Source organism: Vombatus ursinus, unplaced genomic scaffold, assembly GCF_900497805.2.
Source record: "Vombatus ursinus unplaced genomic scaffold, bare-nosed wombat genome assembly UNPS02014781.1, whole genome shotgun sequence".
NCBI lineage: Eukaryota > Metazoa > Chordata > Mammalia > Diprotodontia > Vombatidae > Vombatus > Vombatus ursinus.
In genome coordinates this window covers 33,477,099-33,504,577 of record NW_020954559.1, presented here as the reverse complement: position 1 = coordinate 33,504,577, position 27,479 = coordinate 33,477,099, and positions in this window count along the sequence as shown.

The window sequence follows — 27,479 nt, the reverse complement described above, 5'->3', positions numbered from 1 at the left end:
TGATTTTCACAACAACCTTGGGATATAAGTGCCATTATTATCCCCATTTTACAGATGAGCAAATTGATACAAACAGAGGTTAAGTGACTTGCCTGGGGTCACCTAGCTTGTAAATATCTAGTAATGAATTTGAACTCAGGTCTTCCTGACTTCAGGTCTGGCATGACAGGACAACATGGCCTACCTGAAAGAACCCTGGGCTGAAAGTCGAGGGATGGGTTCAAGGTCAAACTCTGTTCACCCCCACCCCCACCCCCACCCCCGCACCTACCCTAGGACAAGTCACTTCCCCTCAGCCTCAGTACCTTCATCTGTAAAATGAGAACTTGGACCACATGATCTCTAAAATCCTTCCTAACTCTAATGTTCTATAAAAAAAACTCTAAAGGGAATAAGAACAAGTTAGACTGTTGAGGGATCTTATATAACTTTTTGCTTCCCCCTTCTGATCTATTTTGTCACTTCTTCAAAAGATCATCAGAAATTTCTATAGATACAGGCTTATCGGTTTTATGCTGTGAAAGCTGGAAGCTAACAAGGCATCTAGTAACAGCAACAAAGTCGTGGAGTGTGTCTCATTTATATCACCAAACCTTTGGATGCTCTTGGAAGGACCTCTGGATTACTTTCAAAATGCAAGTTAGAATCTAAAAGGGCTTGTTGGGGAATGTCTAGTCCTACATCACCTTAAGGACACCTCTGATGTTTATTATATGTGACCTTAGGCAAATCACTTAATATTTCTGGGCATGGATTTCTTCATCTGCAAAATAAAGCCTGAAATAGATGATCTTTGAAGGATTTTAGACCTGGTGATGTTTTCTGGAGAGGCTCTAGGTCTATAGGAGTGGTCCTATTTCATTTTTCATTCTTAGGAAGTTTTGGGAACCCTATATTCCTCATAGAAATATCACCCATTATTTCCTAGTCTTCCTAGAGTGAGAGGAACTCTTACATGCCTCCACTTCTTTTGACAGCTCTTTTCAGAGCAGGTTATTTTAAGCTTTCCAACACACTGACCTCTCAAAATAACCTAGTTCTGGGTCTGGGTAAAATCTTTGGTGAACTATCTCCATCCCTTTTATATAGGGATAGGTTTGTTTCCTTTAATCTGCAACTTTCTGGGGAGAACAACTCACTGTAGCTCCTCCTTGAAATTCCAATGCAGCATTATCTATTTTTTTCAAGAGGAAGAAAAGAAAATAGGAAAAGAGATATGGCTGTGAGTCAGAATTTGACACTTTCCCCCTTAAATCCTTGAAGAATAAAAGGATCATTGCTATTGGAATTCTAGGGTGAACCCTCACAGAATGTCTTCTATCAGTTCTCATCATTGCCCATGTCCCTCAATTAGAGAGTTAATTCCTTCCTAACTGGAAAGAGGGGTTTGGATTGACTTCCTCTCCAAACTCCCTGATGAGGACTTTGATAGAATCCCAGTTTAGCTAAGTTCAAGTCAGCTCTGCTCAGACCAATTGGGCATGTTTGGGCTCATCTCTGATGAAGATAGATAAGTTAGATACAAACATATTCACTTGCCAGTGCCTTTGCCAATGCACACATGTTCTCATTCTCTCTCATTCTCTCTCTCTCTCTCTCTCTCTCTCTCTCTCCCTTTCTCTTTTCTCTCTCCTTTTCTCTCTTCTCTTCTCTGTCTCTCTGTCACACACACACATACACACACACACACACACACACACACACACACACACACACATACACACACCCCCTATCAAGCTTTTGGTAAACACATCTTTAAGGTATTTCATGGTTAATCTGCCTCAACCTTGTAAATGATATATGTTTACTTCTTGGGGTTTTCTTTTTTTTTCCCTCTCAAAACTTTCTTTCATAGATCACTGCCTTCATTTGCTTTCCTTTTCAAATGTTACATCTCGTTTAATAAGAACTGACAGGGACAGAACAGTATGTTCTAAGTGGAACCCTACCAGAGAATTCTGTTACAACATTGCTCCCATCATTATCACCTCCATGGTCTTGTGGGGTTCCTGCTGGGTGTGTTAGCCAAACGATTGTTTAACCCTTTTCTTCCAGAGCTGGGAGTAGTACAATAGAAAGCATACTTGTCTTCTTGTGTTCCTTTAAATGCACACAGACTCATATATTCCAATGTAAACACATATAATTTACAGTAGAACACCAAATACATCAATTTAAAACATTGCATAATTCTCGCCTTTTGCCTCGGACAATTCAGTTTCCAAGAGTTTGGCAATAATGTTAACAGACAGAATATCTATATTTCTGAACTTTGCAAGCATGCGCTACTGACAAAATTTACCTAGGCCTAAAAGTTCATTGTTATCCAGGAGCTGGCATATTCAGTAGTATATTTTACTGGGGAACTGGAGAGACTATAATAGCTCTTACTAGGAAATTAAAGCAAGTAGAAGTATATTAAATGCAAGTCAGTATAACTCCAAAATGCTCTGCAATCATGCTGTTGCCAGTGAGGTCAAATTAACTCCTAAACAGAAAAAGAGCTTCTTTAAGTTACATAATGGGAATAAGAAGCCATAGAAAGAAAGGGAGCTTTTAGTCACACAGAACAGAGAAGAAAAGACTAGCTCTAGTTTTTTTTTTGCATATAATCTCTATTTTACAATAATGTACATTGTAATACTATAATGCATTACAAATGTATATAAATTAATCTTCCCCTTTTGGATGGTAAAACGTAGCCTTTTCTTTTTATAAAAATGTAAGTTGACAAAATAGTTTTCTACTTTTCCATGTCATTGACTAGAACTTTAGAATCTACTTCAGATTCTTAACTGTCTATATCAATATAGGTTATTTTAGGGCTATATCTATGTGAGTAACCAAGATAGATCATTTTGTTAAGAAGTAATGTATGGAAGGGAAAAAGGAGAAGAATGGACAGATAGGAAAGAAGGGAGGGAAGAGAAGGAAAGAAGGAGGAGAGAAAGAAAGAAGAGAAGGAAGAATGGAAAAATGAGAGGGAAAAGAAACAGAAGGGAGAGAAGTGAAGCATTTGAAAAACGGAAGGGAAGCAAAAGAAAGAGCAGAGGAAAGGTAAAACAGAAGGAAAGGAAAGAAGTGTGGAATGTAAGCACTCAGGAAGGAAAGAAAGAAAGGAGGAAAGAAGGAATATTTTTAATATCATGATTCTTTTGCCCAAATGATTTATACAATTGCTCTGTCTCCATTTCACTTTTCTCTCCTAAATTCATGCCAGGATCAGGGGCATGCAGCAGTTCTCTCTTGTGTTCCTAACCCGCAGTCATTTTCTTTATGGAGAGTAGCATGGTAGATCATTGAAACTCCCAAGCATTGCCATCTGAGCTGCCCACGGAGTACTGAAATTTGCCATCTCCTCTCTGGATGTACTCTTGGGACCATGGGACCCTTCTATCTGCCCTACAACTGAAGACTACTAATTTTCTTTTCAAATAAAATTTAAGCTCCTATAGAGGTAAAAATGGCTTAATTTTTGTCTTTCTGTTTTCTGTTACTTAGCACAATGCTTGTCCTACAGTAATTTGTCCTTCCTGAGTAGAATAGGCAAAATACACATAGTTTTCCCTATGATATCTCCCCTCTGAGCCTAAGGCTTTATCCTATTTGATTGCTGGCTTAGATATTTGGTCTCTAAACTAAGTCACCATAATACAAAGAGACACAGAGACAAAGTTTTGAAGGGAGAAAGATCACTGGGTGAGGGGAAGGCTTCACAGACGAGGTAGCGACTGAGCTGTACCCTGGCAGTGTGTAGGACTTCAGGAGACAGAAATGTAGAGGTGAGCATCCTTGGAGTAAGAAATATTGTGAGCAGAGACATAGGAGCCGGAAAGTGAAAAATGTTTATATATAAAGAATTATAAATAAATAAATGCATTAGTACAGTTTGGCTGCAGTGTAGGATATATCAATGGATCAGTAGAGTAACATGACTATACTTTGGTTATAGAGGAATTTGAATGCCAAGATGAGTTTAGAAATTATACCTCCACCAATAGAGAGGATTGAAGGTTTTGAGTATAGTCGTAGAATGATGGGATCAAAGATTTACTTTCATAGTAAAATTACTTATTTACATCTATTTTCACAAAGTCTCACTTTCATGCCTCATTGGGGCATAGATCTGGGTCTGAGTTCTGGAAGTTTCTATCATGATGGAAAAGTTTCCAGAATAGCCATGGCAACATATTTTTTTTTTAGGTTCAGCTTAGCTAAGTTTGACTGATAAAGTGACCATTTGCTAATGAAGTCTTTGGTCGTAGAACAATGAAACAACAGCAAACATAACAGAAAGTAGCCCTCAGTCCTCTAGGACCTTTCTCTACTTCTTTGGCAACTAGAAGAGTGAGAGAAAAGGCAGGCGAGGGTGCTAACAATGACACAGTCTTTAAACTTTCATTTAGCTGTTGTATAATAAATGTAAGATCTTTGTTCAATGACCAACAAATGGGCATATTACTAGAGGTACAGAATTATATCCATCTTCACATTCTCACTCTAAATGAAAACAGGATAATAATATTAACAACAACAACAATAACAACTACATTTATACTTTAAGGTCTGCAAAGGCACTTTTATGTATGTTATCTCATTTAACCTTCATAATAATCCTGGAAAGTAGGTGTTATTATTATCTCCACTTAGACAGATGAGGAAACTGAGGCAGAGAAAGGGGAAGTGACTTGCCAGGGACACACACACAGCTAGCAATTGTTTGAGGGAGGATTTGAACTCAGATCTTCTTCACTCTAACTCCCCTGCTCTATCCACTGTGCCACCTTGTTTTCTAACTACCAGAAGACAGAATGAAGTTGCAACTAAACAAAAGTACAGCTCCACTAGTTGTCCTGGAATGGACAAATTAAAAAAAAAAAAGTTGAGTTTATCTTTTGTTCAAGGGCAACAAGAAATGTTATTTCATGGAACATTTGGTCATTGCATATTATAGTGCTCACAACAAGTATTTGAAACAATTGCAGCCAATGTCCCAAGATTTTTTTGTAGAGATTAAAAAGGTAGATCAATTCTATGGCCTGAGTAAACCCCTCCACATTAGTTCAACATATACTTTGATACTCGGTGACACTAATGTAAATGTGTAAATGAGTGAGGATGGAAAAATATATTGAAAATTGGGGTCAAGAATAAGGAATGAGAGAGCCAAAACCTGTATGTACCAAGAAGCTTAATGCCTATACGTTATGAAAACTCTTTCAGAAAAGAATAATGAAGCCTTAAACATAGAAAATAATGAGAAACCCCAAAAACGAGTCAATTCTGTTTTGATAGATTGCTTCTGTTACTTACTACTCATGTGACCTTTGACAAGTCACTTCGAGTCTTAATTTTTTCCTGTTAAACGAAGGGACTGGACTAGATGACCTTCAAAGTTCCTTAAAGCACTAGACGTATGATTCCGCTATTTTATATGCAGGGTAAGGAAGATGCCAAGGTTTAAAAATATTGAGAAAGTAGCTTTGAGAAATGTAATTTTTTGTTGGAAGTTTAGAGATAGAGGGGGGAGATTGGATCGGTTTTCCCAGGTTGGACAATTGGTTGCCTTGAAGTGAAGGGTTATGGAGGTGGGGGTGGACACAGTCCTTGCCCTAAGTCATAGGATCTTATGTGTCATATTGAAGACTGGAGAAGCAGATTCCTTTGAGGATCTGTGAATGACTGTCTTTGCTCGCCAATTTTACAGCCAGGAGCTTTACTTTATTTGAAAAAAAATCTTTTATTTTTTCCAATTATGTGTAAAACAAATTTTAATGTTCATTTTTTTTTTAATTTTGAGTTCCAAATTCTCTTCTCATCTCTCTTCTCCCTCCCTAATTGAAAAGGCAAGCCATTTGATATGGGTTATACAAGTGCAATCATGCAAAACATATTTCCACATTAGTCATGTTACAAAAGAAAACACAGAAAAAAAAAATACCCCAAACAAAAACAAACCACACACAAAAAAGCATGCTTCAATCTGCATTCAGACTCCATCAATTCTTGCTCTGGAGGTGGATAACATTTTTCATCATAAATTCTTTGGAATTGTCTTGGATTATTGTTGCTAAGAATAGCTAAGTCATTCACAATTGATCGTCTTACAATATTGATGTTACTGTGTATACTGTTCTCCTGGTTCTGCTCACTTCACTTTCTTTTAAAAATTTTGTTGGCATGGCCCAGATATTAAAATTTTATTTATTTAAGGAGGACTTAATAATTGAATCTATATAACCTTTGAGTGTGCTTTTGTAGATTAACACCTAAATATTTTAGGCATTTGGCAATTATTTTATGTAGGATTTCCATTTTTAGTAATGTATCTTAGTTTTATTGTTATTACGTAGAAATGCTAATGATTTTTGTGGATTTATTTCATAGCCTGCAACTTTGCTGAAGCTGTTGTCTCAATTACCTTCTTTTTTGATATGCAAAGATTTTCTAGGTAAGCCATCGTGTTGTAAATATATAAAAATAGTTGCCAGCTCTTTGCCCAGCTTTAGGCCTTTATTGCTTTTCTCTTATTACTATTTCTAGCATTTTGAGAACTATATTACATAAAAAAGGAAAAGGAGTATGCTTGCTTTACTCTTATATTTATTGGAAAAACTTGGTGTGTAATGCTTGCTTTTGGTTTCAGCTATACATATATATATATATATATCATAAAATTACAAATATGTCTATATGCCTAAACTTTGTAGGTTTTTAAATCATAAATGAACATTGTATTTTGTAAGAGATTTTTTCCCCTTCATCTATCAAATTAATTGCTCACTTCACTTTGCATCAATGCATGTAAGTCTTTCAAGATTTTTCTGAAATCATTTTACTCATCATTGCTTATAGCACAATAGTATTCCATCACAATCACATACCACAACTTGTTCAGCCATTTCCTAATTGATGGTTATCTCTTCTGTTTCCAATTCTTTGCCATCACAAAAAGATCTACTATAAATATTTTTATAAATATAGGTCCTTTTCCTTTTCCTTTGATCTCTTTGAGATACAAATCTAGTAGTGGTATTGCTGGATGAAAGGGTACACACACTTTTATAGCCCTTTGGACCCAGTTCCAAATTGTTCTCCAGAATGATTGGATCAGTTCACAACTCCACAAACAATGCACTAGTGTCCCAATTTTCCACATTCTCTCCAATATCTGTCATTTTCCTTTTCTGATATGTTAGCAAGTCTGATAGATGTGAGGTAGTACCTCACAGCTATTTTACTTTTCATTTCTCTGATCAATAGTGATTTAGGAGATTTTTTTTCCATAGGACTATAGATAGCTTTAATTTCTTCATTTGAAAACTGCTTGTTCATATCCTCTGACCATTTATCAACTGAGGAATGATCTGTATTCTTATGAATTTATTCAGTTCTCTATATATTTGAGAAATGAGCCCTTTATCAGAGAAATTTGCTGTAAAATGTTTTTTCACAGTTATGATTATCAACTGTATATTTTTCTCCATTCTATTTCCCTGTTTCTCCCTCTCTCTGTCTCACCTTTCACCATGTCCTTCCTCAATAGAGTTTTCTTCTTCTCCCCCAATTTACCTGACCTCTATGAGACCTCCCCATCCCCTTCTCTTCTTACTTCCCTATATGATAGAATAGATTTCTGTACCCAGCCAGGTATGTATATTATTCCCTTTTTGAGCCAATTCTGATTAGAGCAAGGTTCAAGCATCGTCCACCCCACATCTTCCTCTCCACTATAAAATCTCTTTTGTGTATCTTTTGTGAGATAATTTACCCTATTCTCTTCTCCCTTCCCCCTTCTCCCAGTGCATCTCTCTTACTCACTCTTTAATTTTTTTTTCAGATATCATCCTATCATAGTCATCCCTCTTTCTCACCCCTTAATTTTATGTTTTTATTTATCATCCCATCATAGTCAACTTATGCCTGTGCCCTCTGTCCATGTTGGTTAGTTGTTTGGCTGCTGTCTTTCATTCTCAAAGAGGATCACAATGATATCATTATGCTAGAGTGAAGTTACAGTGTGTCCAACTGTGGCTGATCAGACCAATATGAGCACGGAATGCTCTACCACAGGTCAGGCACAAATAGTCCATGTGAACATTTGGGGTGGATTCTCTGAATTTGTGCATCTCACATTTTTTTGAGCTGGTTTAATTTTGCTTTTCTCATAGAGCACAGTACCTTCTCTGATGAGGGGACTCCATGCTAATCAGTCTTGTGCAAGTGTCTCCCATCTTACACAATCAATTCCAAAGTTCTTAAGAGAGACCTTGAGAGTGTCCTTGTACTACTTTTCTGTCTATGTATAATCCTTCTAACTGCCCTAATAATGATAAAGTTCTTAGGAGTTACAAGTACTATCTTCCCACATAGGAATATAAATAGTTTAACCTTAATGAATCCCTTATGATTTTTCTTTCCTGTTTACCTTTTTGTGGGGGCCATTTCCAGTCACCCTGATCTGTATCTCACCACTGGACCCAGATGGCTCTGGAGGAGAAAGTAAGGCTGGTGACTTTGCACAGCCCTCCCTCACTTAAATCCAATTAATTTGCAAGTCATGATATAGACTTCTTGATGTCATGATCCTCTTCGAGAATGAAGGACAAACAACAATAACCTTTTTGTGCTTATTTTCAGTCTTATATTTGAATGCCAAATTTTCTATTCAACTCAGGTCCTTTCACCAGGAATGCTTGAAAATTCTCTATTTCATTAAACATCCATTTATTTCCCAAAAGGATTATACTCAGTTTTGCTGGGTAGGTGATATTTGGTTGTAATTTGGTTGTAATCCTTACTCCTTGCTCCTTGGAATATCATATTCCAAGCCCTCCAATCCTTTAATATAGAAACTGCTAAATCTTGTGTGATATTGACTGTGGCTCCACAATACTTGAATTTTTTTTTCTAGCTGCTTGCAATAGTTTATGCTTGACCTAAAAGTTCTGGAATTTGACTATAATATTCCTGGGAGTTTTCATTTTGGGATCTCCTTCAGGGGGTGATTGGTGGATTTTTTAATTTCTATTTTACCCTCTGGTTCCAGAATATCAGTTTTCCTTGATAATTTCTTGAAAAATGTTATCTAGGCTCTTTTTTTGATCATAGCTTTCAGATAGTTCAATAATTTTCAAATGATCACTCTTCAATCTATTTTCCAGGTCAGTTTTTTTTGTTTGTTTCCAATGAGGTATTTCATATTTTCTTCTATTTTTTCATTCTTTTGATTTTCTGTGATTGCTTCTTGATGTCTCATGGAGTCATTAGTTTCCATTTGCCCAATTCTATTTTTTAAGGAATTATTTTTTTTTTTTTTTTTTTTTTTTTTTTAGGCAATTGGGTTTAAGTGACTTGCCCAGGGTCACACAGCTAGTAAGTGTCAAGTGTTTGGTCTGAGGCTGGATTTGAACTCAGGTCCTCCTGACTTCAGGGCAGGTGCTCTATCCAAGGAATTATTTTCTTCAGTGATGTTTTGTACCCTCTTTTCCATTCGTCCAATTCTATTTATTAAGGAGTTCTTTTCTTCAGCGAATTTTTGTATCTTTTTTTTAATTTGGTCAATTCTACTTTTTAAAAAATTCTTCTCTTCAGTGGACTTTTGTGTCTTTTTTTTTCAATTTGGCCTATTCTGTTTCTTAAGGTGTTTTTTCTTCAGTATTTTTGATGCCTCCTTTATCCAACTGTTGACTCTTTTTTAATCATAATCTTCTTGCATTATTCTAATTCCTTTCCCCAATTTTTCCTCTACCACTCTTATTTGATCTTTAAAAGCTCTTTTGAGTCCTTCCATGAATTCTTTTTTTAGGGTTGAGAGTAATTCACATTTTTCTCTGAGGCTTTTGTAGCTATTTTGACTTTGTTGTCTTCTTCTGAGTCTGTGTTTCGAGCTTCCTTGTCCCCAGAGTAACTTTCTATAGTCAAGTTCTTTTATTGTTGTTATTTGGCCATTTTTCCAGCCTATTTCTTGACATTTAAATTTTTGTTAAAGTTGGGCTCTGCTCCCAGTTTGGAAGGGGCAGTGTCCCAACCTTCAGGCCTTTCTTGTAGCTATTTTCAGAACTAGTTAGGGGGTTCTATAACTTTTTAATTCTTTTAACATGGTATGATCTAAGAAAAGGTGTAGGCACTGGTATCCTAGCCTTAGTTTTGCATTCTTTTCAGCCCTGGAACAGTGACCTGGGTCCCAATTCCCCTGTGGCTGCAAGTTGTAGTGTGTTAGTGCTCCTCTTTGTCTTTGGACTGTGATCTGGAACCTCATATGGGCAATGCAACAGAGTCCTGCTCCTTATACCATTAAAGGGTTCCCTGTAATATCTTTCTAAGTAGTTGTCTGACCTCCATTACCATCTGTGGGCTGAGAGCTCCAGAAGCTACTGCCTCCAATTCAGTCATCCCTAGGGCTTGCTGTTGGCTTGCTGGGCATGGCCTGTACTGGACTGTGCTGCACTCTCCATGCAATGAGACAGACCTTTTTTGTTGACCTTCTAAGTTGTCTTGGGCTGGAAAATTGTTTCATGCCATTTTTTTGTTGGTTCTGTTGCTCCAGAATTCATTTTGAGGAGTTATTTTAAAGTTTGGAAGGGGATTTGGGAGAGTTCTGGCAAATCCCTGTCTTTTTTCCACCATCTTAGCCCTACCTCCTCCTACAGCAATGAATTTTCAGGAGTTTCTTGATTTGGGACTTGATGTCTGAATCGGGCTTGCTCTAAAGTGGAATGAGTTGCTTTAGGCATTAATAAATTCTCCCTTGATGGTAATATGCAATCAGAGGCTAGATGGCTACGATTTTTGTATCATAGATTTACATGTAGGTATGAGTTGGAATGGGTGACCTTTGAGGTCCTTTCCTACTCAGAGATTCTGTGACTTCATATCAAAGCTCAGACCAAGAACAATACCATTAAGTTAAAGTGTGTATCTAAATGTACTATGGGGAGTATGGAAAACTAGAATTAATTTATAAGAAAAATCTTTTTAAACTTTGAACCATTGACCTTTTCTCCCTAAGGTACCATCTTAATTGCTATGATAACCTATAGTATTTCATAGTAAAGAAATAAACGGGAAGAATGGGTCCTTGCCTTGATGGGTACATCAGGTTTGGGGAATTGAAGTAAACAAAGAAAAGTGAGGACTGTTTGGCATTTGTAGAGGCCACTAGTGATCTAAGACCTGGTTTGCTGGCAGGAAAAAAAGGATAGGGTTATGAGGATCAAGAGACCTATTGCCTCACGTGACACCACATATGGATATAAACAGTTTTGCTCTGATCTGCTTTCACACACCAGCAAAAAACCAATCTGGTCTCTGAGCCTTATTAATTTGGATTTAGACTGGGTTAATGGTTTTATGCTGCCAGAATCTGGAACGGGTCCAAGATTGTAGAAAAACATACAGTACAAAGCTACAGAATTTCAAGGATGATTCCTTCCCCCCACCATAAATTCTTTAAGGAAACATTCATTTCATACTGCATCTTTAACCTTCCTCTGTGTAAATAAAAAATAAAAGACTTCATTTACTGTTTCCCACAGTGAGGTTTTGTTTTTATTTTTGTTTGGTATATCCATAATGCCATTTATACTTTTGCAGCCTAAATGTCACCCAACTGCTTCTTTTTACTTACTTTTTAAATGCATCATATGTGTCTAATGAATCTTTATATATAATTTCTAATAGTTAATTTAGATAAACTTTCCTAAATCTAAGAGGTGATCAGTTGTCTATTCAGATTTATGGAAATATGTCCACTTTTAGACCCCAGTTGGATGGATTTAAACACTAATAGAAGATTTTTTTTCACTCCAGACAGTTGTATTTCTCACCTGAAGATTGAGGCAATTATTTCCAATCAATCCAGTTCCTTAATCCCTGTGGGGAGAGGCCTACAACTTCTAGAAAGCTCTGTAGGGACTAAGCTTTTCTTAGGAAATAGGAAGCTTGATTTTTTTTTCCTTTTGGAACTATGTGTATGGTTCCTAAGTAGAGGGCCCCCTTTAGTGGGAAAGGGAAAGGGTGAAGGACCCTCAAGCTCCCTGAGACCCAGTACTATTCTTGCAATGTTTAGTAGCTGAGCCTAGAGTATAGGTGTTCCTCCATGGGAGGATAGGAAGATGACTTGAGCCACCCTGGGGACAGTAAGACCAGTGTGGCTACACAAGTGCAAAGTCAAATCAGTTTGGGTTCTCACTAGAAAGATAAAGAAGTGACATCTAGTCAACCCTAGGTCTCTAATCACTGTGACAAGAACCCCCAAACTTAGGAAACTCTCTAAGAGATCAGGCTTTTCCTCCTCCAAGAGAGGCTAATTTGTTACCTTTAAAAATTTATTTTTAGTTCTTAGAACTTTGTAAAATAGTATTGGCTTGTGAAATTGTAAAATCATTCATTTGGAAGTGTGAAAGAATGTTAATTATCAGATTTTATATACAAAAAGTGCCTTTTTCTGAGATTCTTCAGTAAAACGCACTGGGGAAGAAATATGTAGAATCTCCTCAAGTCACTGAAGAGCTATTTAGGATTTGGGACTACGGACGCACCAATCATGTTTCATTAGATTTTCTGGGAAACACAAATGTCAAAATTGGGGGAAGATTGTAAGAGTGGGAATCTACTGAGTAAATCAGTCAAATTACCTTATCCTACCTAAAGTAAGTGATAAAATATCTCATTATGCTAACCAATTGGGAATACTGTCTCAACGAAAACAAAACAATCAAAGGCATTCCAACTAAGTATAAAAAAGTCTTTATCAATTTAGATATCTCTGAGGAGCCATTGTATGAACTGGAATTGATCTTATGTTACATAGGAAGAGTGTTCAGATTGGCTGAGGAAACTTGGTCAGGGATTGTGGACAAAATATCAAGCCATTTTGGTCCAAGAAAGATTCAGGGTCAAGTAAAAGTTTGGCCAGAAGAGGACTTTGAGAATTTGGGCATTCTGAAGGGTTTCCCAAATTCCCATCACATCATAGTATCTCTAGAAAACTGACAGCAGTGGTCACCCTAGGGGCCAAGGACAGATCCACAACTCTGCAAATAAGTGAACAGTAAGCCACACCATCCCTAGGGGGAACATTTTAAGGACTTCAGCATAAGAACTTCAGAAGCTGTGTTACTCCTTTGCCACCTGTGCTATTTAAGCTTTTTATCTATCTAACTTTCTCCTGGACTCTGTGTGTACTTCTAGGATAGAGTATCTTAGACTTTTGGGGGAAAGTTTTGCATCAACTGTTCTTTATATCAACTTAGTAAATACCTCTTTTGAAAGGCTACTAGAATCTAGCTGATTAAATGATATCAAACAACTATAATGGGTAGAGCACACTAGAATGGGGACTCAAGTCTTTGGCATTTTAAACAATGTCTCCTAACACCTTGCAGGCTCTTCTAGAACCCTATAGAACACAGCTATCCTTGCTCTGTTGGACCCAAATTATCAGTGCTAATGTTAGGATAGTAGTTCCATATCATGCGCTATATAAAGATCAAAACAGATAGTATAATGTATATAAAATGTTTTATAACTATAAAGTGATGTATAAATCTAAATTATTGTTTGCAATTTCCATTAAGGGCATTGAATGATTAAAAAAATAATAACTGAAAAAGACTAGTCCATTTTTGTGTCTTTCTTGAATCAATTTTTTTCTAGAATTTTGCATTTTTTTCTAGAAAACTTTCCAAAATATTGACCCCTTATCAATATTGTTATTATCATTTTTATCATCAATAATGCCCAATTCAGATATCTACACTCAATAAATGAGTAATGCTAAATTGGAAAAAAACAAAAACAAAAATTTAAAAAAAATTTTGATCTGAATGTACTCATGTATAAAATGCAACTGTTATATTAGATGACCTCCCAAAAGCTCTTCTGTGCTTCCATAAGCCATTCTGCATGACAGTGATGCTTTAAAGGGCTACTGATCACATATAACTTTATTTGTTGGCACACTGAATAGCCTGCTATGATTTTGTGTCAATGGGGCTATAAGATTTAGAACTATAGTGATCACCTTATTCAATCTCTTAACTTTAAAGATGAGCAATATATGGTCCCAAAAGTTTTCTTGTATAAAGACAGGGCTTCTGACACAAAGTCTACAGTTCTTTCCAGTGTACCATGCTGCCTCTGACCATTGGGCTCAATTTTTGTATTTTATTTGTCTTGTCTCATCCTGCCAGGATATTAGCTGTCACTTCTGGCAACTGTGTGTGTCTTTGCGTTCTCTATTTTCTAAATTATTGCTCATAATCTCTTGTGGTCTGGAAAGCCATTACATAAGTTAGAATTTTCTAAATTATTGGTAATTTAGCCTTTGTGACAGGCCCTGAACTGCTATGAGTAAATACATGAAGTTTGGGGTTCATGGACTCTGTGACCTTAAAATTTTTGTGACTTAGATGTCTTTTGGGTATCCTTCTTGGTTGTCTATATAGCTGAGGATCTTAAATGAATGACCTCAGAAAAAGTAAAGCATCCCTATATCCTAGTTCCAAAGATGGGAGAAGATAGAACTTTTAAATACATTGATAGATTCATGGTCTCAATGGACTACATACTACAGTTATCCTTTCTACATCATGACCTTCCCTATCATGGTTTCCATATATTGCAGGTCAGCATAAGAAATTAAATGGACATTTTGGGGAGTTTTGTGGAAGCAGCAGATGACACATGAAGGCCAACAGACAACATAGAAAAAGTTTAGAAACTCAGAAATGCATAAAATATATGTATACTATTGTAAAATATCAACATATTTTATCTTTTAATATCATAATAATTCAGACTTCTTCTCTGGTACAAAAGAGGACCAAACCATGTTATACAGATTCTCCTGATTGTGGAAATACCACACACCTAATCCCCATGATGTGGAAGGGATAACTGTACTTTCATCTATGAACACTGAAATGTATCCATACACTCTCATCCTGTGAGATTCTTGACCAAGTTTTCCCATAAATTCTCCTTAGTGGAACATCTAAAATTCTGACTGTGCTGGTCTGGTTTGTTTATTTTTATTATTAATTGTATAAATATATTCATGAGGACTTCCAGTAGCCAAGATAGCAGAGTAAGTAGTAAATTGCTGTAGCTCTTCCATATTCACCTCCAAATAATCATAACATAGTGCCCCAGAACAAATCCAGGAGCAGTGGAGCCAGTGGAAGGATAGGGTGGAGCATTCTTTTAACCCCAGAGACTTGGAGGATCAACAAGAAAAGTCCATCTAATTTGGGTAAAAGGGGAGCAGATTCCAGGACAGGAAGTGTCCCAGAAAGCCAGCAGAAAGCCCCACCTTAGTAAACCAGTAGGAGATCCTGAACCCTAATGTGGTGAGCAGGCAAACACCAACACCAGGAACCCCCATGTGCAAGGGGGACTGGCAGACTCCAGCTCTGAGAACCACCATGTGCCTTGGCACAGCCCTGGGCAGGCAGGTGTCCTCCAGATGCCTGGACCTCCACATGCTTCAGCACAGCACAGGGCAGAAATGGGCATCCTCTAGGGGCCAGACCTCCATATGTTTCAGCGTAGCCTTGTGGAAATGCAGAAAAACCCCACCTGGCCTCAGTGCACACCAGACACCACCACCAGGACCCCAGCTCAGCACCAGGTAAGCTACCAGACCCCCTATAGCCTCCAGCAGCACCAGCACCAGGCATAAAGGTCCTCGGTGGACCTCAAGACAACCTCAGTGCAGCACCAGGTAAACAGACAGGGCCAGCAGCCACTGGCACAAGAAGCCTGAGTCAGAGCCTCTTCTACCCTGGGAGCAGAGATCTAATTTAAAAGAAAGGAAAAAGGAAAAAAAAATGATCAAAGCAACAACAACAAAAAGGAATCTGTTGATAGAATGTTGTTATGGTGACAGGGAAGACCAAGACGCAAACTCAGAAGAGGACAACAATGTCAAAACACCTGTAAGGCAAAATCCCAAAGAAAAACAGGAAGAGATCTCAAGCCCGGAAAGAACTCATGGAAGAACTCAAAAAGGAGCTTAAAAATCATCTAAGAGAAGTAGAAGAAAAATTGGGGAAAGAAATGAGAATGATGCAATAGAATTATGAAAAAAGAGTCAATAGCTTGGAAAACTGCTTAAAAAGGAGAATTGGTCAAATGGAAAAAGAGATACAAAAATCCACCAAAAAAACACAACTCTTTAAAGAGTATAATTGGCCAGATGGGAAAGAAAGTACAAAGCTAATTGAAGAAAATTTCACCTTAAAAGTTAGAACTGGGCAAGTGGAAGCCAATGACTCTATGAGACATCATGAATCAATCCAACAAATACAAAAGAAGGGAAAAAATGGAAGAAAATGTAAAATACCTCATGGGAAAAACAACTGACCTGGAAAATAGATCCAGGAGAGACAATATCAGAATCATTGGACTGCCTGAAGGCCATAATCAAAAAGAGGACCTGGACAGTATCTTTCAAGAAATTATCAAGGAAAACTACCCTGACTTCCTGGAACCAGAGGACAAAATAGCTATTGAAAGAGTCCACTGATTACCTCAGGAAAGAGATCCCAAAATAAAACTCCAAGAAATATTATAGCCAAATTCCAGAGCTATCAGATCAAGGCAAAAATACTACAAGTGGCCAGAAAGAAAAAAAATAAATATTGGGGCGTCACAATCAGGATCACACAGGACTTAGTAGCTGCAACATTAACAGATCAGAGGTTATGAAACATGATATTCTGGAGGGCAAAGAAGCTAAGATGACAACCAAGAGTCACCCAGAAAAATTAAGCATAATACATCAAGGAAAAAATGGTCATTCAATTAAGTAGGAGGATTTCAAGCTTTCATAAGGAGAAGATCAGAACTAAACCAAAAATTTGACCCCCAATATCAAGACCCAAGAGATGCATAATGAGCTAAAAAGGGAAAAAAATAATAGATTCAATAGAGCTAAACTGTTTACATCCCTGCACAGGAAAATGATACTTCAAACTATTAAAAATTATACCACTAACAGCAAAGATAGAAGGAATATGCATAGACAGAAGGTATGGGTATAAGGTGAAATTGAGGGAATGACATAAAAAATTAAGGGATAAGAAAAAGGAGTACAATGGGTGCAGAAGGAAGGTAGAGGTAGAACAAGGTAAATTATCTCAATTGAAGAGGCAAAAAAAGACTTTTACACTGAAGGGAAAGATGGGAAGAAGGGAGATGGGTATTGGTTGAACCTTACTCTCATCAATGTTGGTTCAAAGAGGAAATAATACAAACAGTCAGTTGAATATAGAAATCTATCTTATCTGACAAGGAAGTAGGAGAGGAGGAGATTAAGTAAAGGGGGGACTGATGGAAGGGAGGGCAGATGAGGTGAGTTGGTAGAAGCAAAACACTGGTGAGGTGGGAAAGAGTGAAAGGAGAGAGGGCACAAATAGGAGAAAGAATAGGATGGAGGGAAATACACAGGTAGTAATCGTAACTGTGAATGTGAATGGGATGACAGTATCTTTCAAGAAATGATCAAGGAAAACTACTCTGACTTCCTGGAACCAGAGGACAAAATAGCTATTGAAAGAATCCACTGATCACCTCAGGAAAGAGATCCCAAAATAAAACTCCAAGGAACATTGTAGCCAAATTCCAGAGCTATCACAAAACAGAAGCAGATAGCAGAATGAATCAAAAACCAGAATTTACAATATGTTGCTTACAAGAAATACACTTGAAGCAGGGAGACATAGAGTAAAGGTAAGGGGCTGGAGCAGAATCTATTATGCTTCAGCTGAGTTAAAAAAGCAGAGGCAGCAATCCTGATCTTAGAAAAAATAAAAGCAAAAATAGACCTAATTAAAAGAGATAAGGAAGGAAACTACATCTTGCTAAAAGGTACCATAGACAATGAGGCAATGATATTAGAAGAGCAACCCGTCAGATCTATGGGGAAGGGAAGAATTCATGACCAAATGAGATAGAGAGCATTATGAAAGGTAGAATATACTTTTTGTACCAACACCAATAACAACAACAATAACAACAATGCAACCAATTTTAGAAGGAAAGCAGAATGCTGGGTAATAATCTTTATAGCAAATGTCTCTGATAAAGGCCTCATTTCTCAAATATATAGAGAACTGAATCAAATTTATGAGAATACAAGCCATTCCCCAATTGATAAATGGTCAAAGGATATGAACAGGCAGTTTTCAGAGGAAGAAATCAAAGATATCTATAGGCATATGAAAAAGTGCTCTAAATCACTTTTGATTAGAGAAATGGTAATTAAAACAAACCTGAAATACCACCTCACATCAATCAAATCAGCTAATATGACAAAAAATGAAAATGATAAATATTGGAGAGGATGTCGGAAAATTGGGTTACTAATACATTGTTAGTGGAGTTGAAAACTGATCCAACCATTCTAGAGAACAATTTGGAACTGTGCACAAAGGGCAACCAAACTGTGCATATCCTTTGTTCCAGTAATACCACTATTAGTTTTTTGTACCAAAGAGATCATAAAAAAAGGGAAAAGAACCTTCATATGCAAAAAATATTTATAGCAGCCCTATTTGTGGTGGCAAAATATAGGAAGTTGAGGGAATGGCCATCAATTGGGGAATGGCTGAACAAGTTGTTGTATATTCATGTAATGGAATACTATTGTACAATAAGAAATGATGAACAGGTACATTTCAGAAAAACCTGTAAAGACTTCCACAAACTGATGCAAAGTGAAATGAGCAGAACTAGGAAAATACTGAACACAGTCTCAGAAACATCGTGTGATCAATTATAAATGACTCAACTTTTCTCAGTAGCACAATGATCCAAAGTAAATACAAAGGACTCACAAAGGAAAATGCTATCCATATCCAGATAAAGAACTGATGGACTCTGAATGCAGATCAAAGCATATTTTTTCACTACTTTACTCTTTCTCATGTTTTTTCCCTTTTGATCTGTTTCTTCTTCCACAACTGTGATGAATATGAAATATGTTTTACATGGTAGCATATGTATGAACTATATCAAACTGCCTACCATTTTCAGAAGAGGGGAGGGCAAGAAGAGAGGGAGAAAAATTTGGAACTCAAAATCTTACAAGATTTTTACAAAAAATGAATTCTAAAAATTTCCTTGATCTATAACTGTGGGGAAAAAAATAAAATTCTATTTAAGGCAAAAAAAAAAGATATTTATGAGGTCCCATGGTAGAATGTATATAGAGCCAGTTTTACACTCAAGAAGACTTTGTTTCAAGTTTCCTCTCTGATGTCGGTTAGCTATGTGATTCTGAAGAACTAACCCAACTTCTCTGTGCTCCAGGATACTCTTTAAAGACGTCAAAGTCATAGAACAGTTGCTGATCTGCACTTAGTAGTGGGAATTTCCTTAATAAAATATCTCTCCACCAATGGAATCACATTTCTGAATTTCCTCCCCACCCCTAGAAAAATCTTGGTAAGAGTTAGGATACATTTGTTAGTCCTCATTCTCAACATGGAAATCACTACTCCTGCAAAGTATAAAGGGAATATGTTCCCTGGGGCTAGGGCTGGGGGCTCTCTAACCACTCCCCTGGCCCCTGTACAACTCTACCCCAGGTTTCTTAGATATAATGTTCTCAGGTCTGGGGCTTCTGTTGCTCATAACTCCAATATCTTTGGCTATGGGTTCTTCTGGGTCTAGTGGGATCCTAGCTTCTGTAGTTGCCTTGAGCTAGAGGTTCTCCTCCTTACTTTGAGACTGCCTTTCTGCTCCAAATTGATCCAATCTAATTCCCTGTCTCTGACTTTACTATCTATGTGCTATTGGGCAAATCATTCCTCCTTTCTGACTTTCAGTTTCCTCATCCGTAAAATGAGAAAATTCTCCTTCCAGCTCTAAGTCTATGATCCTGTGAAAGACCCAACTGCTTTTCTGATCCTACATGTCCTTGATGATGTATTTCACCCTACTTCTTGCACACATAATCGTTGGTTGCATGTTGCAATCTACTCATGCTTATCATATACAATGCTTGGTATATAATAGGCAACTAATAAACACTAGGCATCATCCTTGACATCCTTGATTATCTCTCATTCCCTCCATATCCAATCTGTTGCTCAGTCATGTTGATTTTACCTTTGCAACATCCTTTAAATATGCCCCCCTTCTCTCTTCTGATACTGTAACCAGTCTGGCGCAAGCTTTCATCACTTCACATCTGGACTATTGTGCTAGCCTGACGGTAGGTCTCCCAGCTAAAAGTCTCTCCCCACTCCAAACCATCCCCCATTCAGACACCAAAGTGATTTTCCTAAAGTGCAAGTCCAATCATGTTAACCTCCTACTCAATAAATTCTTTTTGCTGTTCAGTTGTTTCTCAGTCATGTCTAACTCTTCATGATCCCATTTGTGGTTTTCTTGGCAAGGGTACCAGAATGGTTTGCTATTTTCTTTTCCAGCTCATTTTACAGGTAAGGAAACTGAGGCAAGCAAGGTTAATTGACTTGCCCAAGGTCACACAGCTAGTAAATGTCTGAGACCAGATTTGAACTCAGTAAGATGAATCTTTCTGACTCCAGGTGTGGCACTCTAACCACTGCCCCACCTAGATGCCTCCAATAAATGCCAGTGATTCTCTATTGCCTCCAGGATCAAATACAAAATCTTCCGTATGTCATTCAAAATCCTTTATAACATAGCTCCTTCCTACATTTCCAGTCTTCTTACAATTTACTCCCTACCACATACTCTGATCCAGTGACATTGACCTCCTTGCTGTCCAACAAGTCAGTTACTCCATCTCTTCCTTAGGTTTGTTGAAAGTTCTGCAAAATTATGGAAAATCCAAATTATTTCACCCTATTCAATCCTAGGTCAAGCTCATTGTTGAGCCATAGCACCAGCCCAAGATATATGAACAAGAAGACTAGCTCAATGAAATGCCTGTCCAACTACATGTCACTGTGTAAGCAATATGTATTATCTCTCCCATTCATTGGGATGTATATTGAGAATAAAAATCAATGTGTATTAATTAGAATGAAGGAATTTCAAAGGTAGATAATAACTAGTTCCTGTTCTACCATCAGTTCAATCCTAGGGAAGTCTTTTAAGCTATTGCTCTTGAATTTCCTTATTTGCCAAATGAAGAGAGTGGCCATTTCTGGTCTTTTGTTCCACCTTTCATGAGGAAAACAGAGCCCAGAGAGGCTAAACAATTGGTTTTTGGTCACACAGCTAGTAAATAACAGAGCTGGGACCAGAAGCCAAGTTTTCTGAATTCAAGTCCAATATTCATTCTACTCCATTTCTGTTGTCAAGATACTTTGTCCTTCTACTTTGAGAATTTGGGTAAAGTGAAGTAAGTAGAAAGAGAAAAAATATACACAATGGTTAAAATGAAGTAAATGGAAAGAACAATGGAAAAAGAAACTAAATATTATATAATTATATTGAGCTGGAAGAAGAGAGAAAATAAGCATTTATTGACTAGTATGTATCAGGCATTATACTAAGCAGTTTACAAATATTATCTCGTTTGATTCTCACCAAGAACCTGGTGAAGTAGGTGCTATTATTTTCCCCACATTTTCAGTTGAGGAAACTGAGGCACACAGAAGTTAAGTGACATGCCTGGAGTCACATAGCAAGTAAGTGTCTGAGGCTGTATTTGTACTTAGGTCTTCCTCACTCCAGACCCAATGTTCTATCCAGTGTGACAACTAGCAGCTTCTCATCTAGAAATGGGAGGATGTACCTTTCTCCCTTTTTCAAAGACTTAGGGAAAGTCTTTAGGGTGTGAAATGTTGCATATACTGTCTGACTTATTTGATATATTAAATGGCTCTGATGAATCTATTTTTTTTTGTTTTTAAAAATAATTCTTTGTTATAGGTGATGTTTCATTCACTAGGAGAGTGGGTTGAGAAGGATAAATTGGGAAATAAAGATTATATGAATATAAAATTTTCAAAGTTTCTGCTTATTCTATTTAATTTTTTTTGTAAGTTTCAGTATACACTTCCATACCTCTAGAAGCCTAAATGGGAGTGGTTAATATAAAATACAACTTTGGTGCACATACATTTTGGGAGGATATTCGGAACAAGTAAGCTAACACATATATTTGAGTATGAAAATGAAGTGGAGAAAGTGCATCTGGTGAGGTTATAAAGTAATGCAGAATTAAGAGGGAAGCATCTTTCAGCAGATTAGAGCCAGAAGAAAATATTGAAAGTCAGAACTATAGTCTAATTCATTTCCCTCATTTTGTACTGAGGATCAGAGAGGTGAAGGGGCTTTCTAAAGGTCACACAGCTAAGCAGTGGTAGATGGGCCTAGAACTTACTTTCTCAATCTCGGTCAGTGCTTTTGCATAAACCACATCAAGTATAAAAAAGGAATATTCAAATACTCAAATGAATGACCCTGGGATAAGCAAAGCATTATTATATACCAATTACAAATATGGAATAAGATTATATACTTTTTTTTTTAAAATTGAGTCTCCTTATCTGGCCCAGGCTAGAAGCCCAGAAGTTACTTATGGGCATAATCCCACTATTCATCAAAACAGAACTTTGTCCTGCGTTGTTTGTGACCTAAGCTGTCTTACACCTATCTCCTTAGGCCGCCTAGTGGCCACCTTCTTCTTGGGCCTCGCCATATTGAAGCCAAACTTAGATTGGACACCCAACTGGCATAGCCAACTGCAACTCAGAACTCCTGAGCTCAAGAGATCTGACAGTCTTAGACGTCCTAGCAGCAAGAGATGACTGGTTTGCACCACCAGGCTTCCCAAGATTGCAATGCATCCGTAGTCTCATTGGGGTTACAAGAATTAGAATTGGAGGGACCTTAGAGACCATCTCATTCAACCCTTTTATTTTACAGATGAAGAAGATATGGTCCAGAGAATTTATTACTTATACAAGTACACAAATATAGTAAAACCAGAATTTGAACCAAAATCTTCTGACCCAAAGTTTAATGGTCTCTTTACTACATTATACGACCTCTGAATTGATTTATGTATTTCTTTTTAAATTAATTAATTAATTAATTTTTAGTTTTCAACATTCATTTCCATAAGATTTTGAGTTCCATATTTTCTCCCTATCTCACCCCTCCCCCACCCCAAGATGGCATGCATTCTGAATACCCCTTACCCTAATCTGCCCTCCCTTCTATCACCCCCCCCTTCTTTTATCCCCTTCCCCTTCTATTTTCCTGTAGGGCAGGATAGATTTTTATACCCCATTGTCTGTATATCTTATTTCCCAGTTGCATGTAAAAACAATTTTTTTAACATGTGTTTTTAAAACTTTGGGTTCCAAATTCTCTCCCCTCCTCCCTCCCCATTACCCTCATTGAGATGGCAAGCAACTTGATATAGATTATTATGTATTTCTTTTAAGGAATAAAAATGAAACTTGCCCTGCCTGCTCGTCTTGTACAATGCTCATCTATATCCTTCTAAATATTTGCTACAGTAGGGTGCACCTGACTCAATTAGACTCCTCACATTCTGGGGCCACCAATGAAACATGTGCAATGTTGTTTATCAGATATCTCCCATTTTTCCTTCATGTTTGATGTGCTTCCCCCCGCCAATTGTATATTTCTCTGATAACATCTTTTCCCCTGATTCTCCTTCATAATTCTTACCTTATAATGTAGTCTGTTCACATCCACCATAGGCTTCTCCACTGCGCATTGGCTGATCTCAAATTCAATTCTCCAGACCTGTAGTGCTCCATGAACATAATGCCATTTTCTTAAGTCTTCCCTCTTCTCATCTGTTATATGGAATTTCCCAATCATGAGTGAAAAGTCACTACTTTAAAAACTTAGCTTACCTCCGCAAGGTAAGAATGAAACAATCACAAGGAAATCATCACAGAAAAAGTGAGAGTTTTGCTTTGAGAACAAACTGCCTATTGTGTTTAATTCATCAACCTGATTTAAATTGTATCCATTTTTGGAGGATTAGTTCCCTCATTCATGCGATTACATTTCTTAGATTATTTCTTTGAGAGGTATGCTGTTCGTTCAGAGTTGGGCGTGTATTTGGGTTTTAAAGTAGTTGCTCATATCCTTTACTTGATACTTTATAATTCTTACAATATGGTTATTATGTTGTCTTTCAAGAGTTGAGATTAAAATTGCTTTAATTTGAAATGTATATACACATATATGTGTATGTGTGTGTATATATATACATACACGCATATTATATATATATGAGAGTGGGGGCAGGGTGAGTGTGTATCAGTATGATCTAGTGGATAGAGAGGGGGGTTGGAAGCCAAGAGGACCTGGGTTCAAGTTCCCCTCTGACAAATACTAGTCACATGACCTTGGGTAAGTAACTTCACCCCTTATTGCTCTAGGCAACTGTCTAAGGCTATAAGTAGCAGAGAAGATATTGACCTTTGTGAGTAGATGGAATTTTCTCATCTGAGAGTTCCCGTAATCAATGAACCATTGGTCCAGTCCCTAGTCCTACATATGTAAATATGTGTGCGAATATTCCACTGAATTGCTCACCTATGTCTGGTTCCAGTGCCTGAGCCTTTTCTCCTTAGTTCCTGAGTCTCTCTTCCACTTTTGTAAACACTTTCTTTGTAAAGGAATATTTACTAATTAGGGCATTCTATAAAATATCATTTTCCCTTTGGTTCCTCTCAGCTTATTTATGCATTCAATGAAATGCATATGAAGAGATTTATTATGACATAGAAAAACTGCCTTTGGGGTTAAGAAATTCATTCCCATACAAAGTAGTGAGAATTTCTCAGGGGTTCCAAAGGTGTGGTTTGGAGCAAATTAATTTTTTGAAAGTACACAATAGTAAGAAGGAATTTCTAAGAAAATTCCCCCACTCACAAGTAATCTGATTCTGCTTCCTGCTTGGCTTGCTTATATGGGATTACTCCTGCTGGGAATCACCCAAGTTTCTGTAGACTACCATTCTCTAAGAAAATGGTAGAGATTGTCTGCAGAAGAAAAAGGAAAAGGAATTGTGCTTTGGTAGTGTGGCAGAATGAGCTGACAAGAAATGTGAATGAATTTGTTTACCAGCCCTTACAGGTAGAAGGTGATTCTAAGCTTGCCAAATGGGGTCTAGGTATCTCAATACTCTGAAATAAGTCATTCTTATTTTGCCAGATGGGGACCAAATGAATCTGATCTAATGGTAATGTAAGAATGACAATTGGAAATTGTCATTTTAAATTTAAAGTTGTTTTGCTGTTGTATGATTTGGTTCTAAGTTATATAAGTACATTTCCCAGTCATCCTTAAACACAGCAAAGGACATTACTCTAGTACTTATCAAAAGTTATGAAAATATGAATTGGATAGGTGAAGATTTGATTCACTTCAACATTGAATTAGCTATTATGTGCAAAATACTGTATTAGGTCCATGAGGATGACTAAAAGGGTCCCTGCCCTTAAGGAGTTTACTGTCTAATATCCTAGATAGAATATTAACACAGATGACTAGAATACAAAATAAAGTGGGGTAAAGAAAATATAGGCCTATTCAAATTGAAAGGATGAAAAAAATCACTTTTGACTAGGTTGAAGAGGTGTGGGTAGCATTGAGGGCCTTCGTGGCAGATGTCGCATATGAGCTGGACATTGAAGGACCCATGAGTTTTCAATAGGTGGACATATAAAACACAGGCCACTCTGGATGCCAAGAAATGAAATGAGTCCATAGAGTATAGCCATATGGTTATCAGGAAGAAGTAGGACAAAGATCACCACTCCTACCCAGTTCCTTTGATTCTTATGTATCATAAGTAGTAATACAAAAGTGGAAAGAAATTGAAAGGAATTATCTCACTTTACTGAGAGGTCCTAGAATCACACCAAGAGAAAAGCAATTCAAAAGACAACTTAAATGCCTAAAGGCTTTTCTAGTGGCTGGCTAGAGTCTTCATTGCAAAAGAGATAAAATGGCCCCAGGCAATGAGATTGTCAGAGCTGAGACTTTTGCACATATAGCAACAAGTAAGGAAAAAAAGCTTACCCCCAGCTGAAGACTAGCAGAGAAGAGTGATGAGAAAGAAACCACTTCACAGTTGAAGACCAGTCAATGGCAGCAGTGAACAACAGTATTTCAGCAGAGATTCCCAGCTGGCAGCAACCAAGAGTAGTGGAATGTGGAATGTCCTCAGCAGACATCCTATGTGCTTCTATTGCATGAATGGCCCTGACTAAGAGTATTTCCTACACATTTGCCCCTCAATGTGTGTTCCCTATGTATGTCTCTTTACCATTGATAGTTTAGTAACCAGTGGGAGAGTGTATCCTTGTGTGTATAGAAGATCATTTTAATCACTCATTTTGCTATGATGTTTAATCAAATGGCTCCTGCTTTGAACAAATGGATCCTCTGCTTGGCTGGTAAAGAATAACAATAACTCTACACTGGTCGGAATCTGTGAGCTATGGTTTTGAGTGGATACTGGCCTATATAATGCATTTAACCTGAAGTAACTTCCTGGTGGCCCATATGCAAGGGGCTTTCCAGATGCCACCTAAGGCAGGTCTTGGGAGATGGGAAAGCACCAGATGACTCAGGGAAAGAAAGTAATACAGTCTTGCTGGAGCAGAGGGCTCTGGGAAAAGAGTGGAGTACCTGAGTATAGAGCCTGGAATTTATTTACTTAACAATGGGGTGACACTAAAGGATTTCTGGGCAGAGTGGTGAGATAAAAAAAAAAAGCAGTGTCAACTATGGATTGGATTAGAAACACTTATTGAGAGGGTATTACAAAATTAAAGACAAGAGGAAATGAGGCTTTAAATTAAGGAAGGGGATGTAGAGTTGGAAAGAAGGAGTAGAAGTAAGAAATATTTGGAGGTTACTCAATAATACCTGTCAAATAATTGGATCTGTGAGGCAGTGTCAAAAATAACTCTAATGTTTAAGCTGGGGTCTAGTAATGTCATTCACAGAATTAGGGAAATAAAGACAAGAACTAGGTTTTGGGGAAAGAGAATTTTGTTTTAGACAAGTTGAATTTGCTGGAATTCTAAGGTCTTTAAATTTAAATGCCCATTTATTATATCTCTATCCATATCCATATTCATATCTACCTATAGCTATATCTATCTATCCAGGGGGCAATTAGATGGTGCAGTGGAAAGAGTACTGAGTCTGAAATCTGGATAGACTTGAATTCAAACCTGGCCTCAGGCACTAACTGTGTGACCCTGGACAAGTGACTTAATCCAGCTTGCCTCAATTTCCTCATCTGTAAAATGAAATGGAGAAGGAAATGGCAAACCACTTCAAAATCTGCCAAGAAAACTCCAAATGGAGTCACAGAGTCAGACATGACCAAAACAACTGAATAATAAAAAATCCCCAAATATCTATCTAGACAGTATGTAGATAGATATCTTGCTTTTCTTTTTCACTTGGGAATCTATGTCTATCTATCTATCTATCTATCTATCTATCTATCTATCTATCTATCT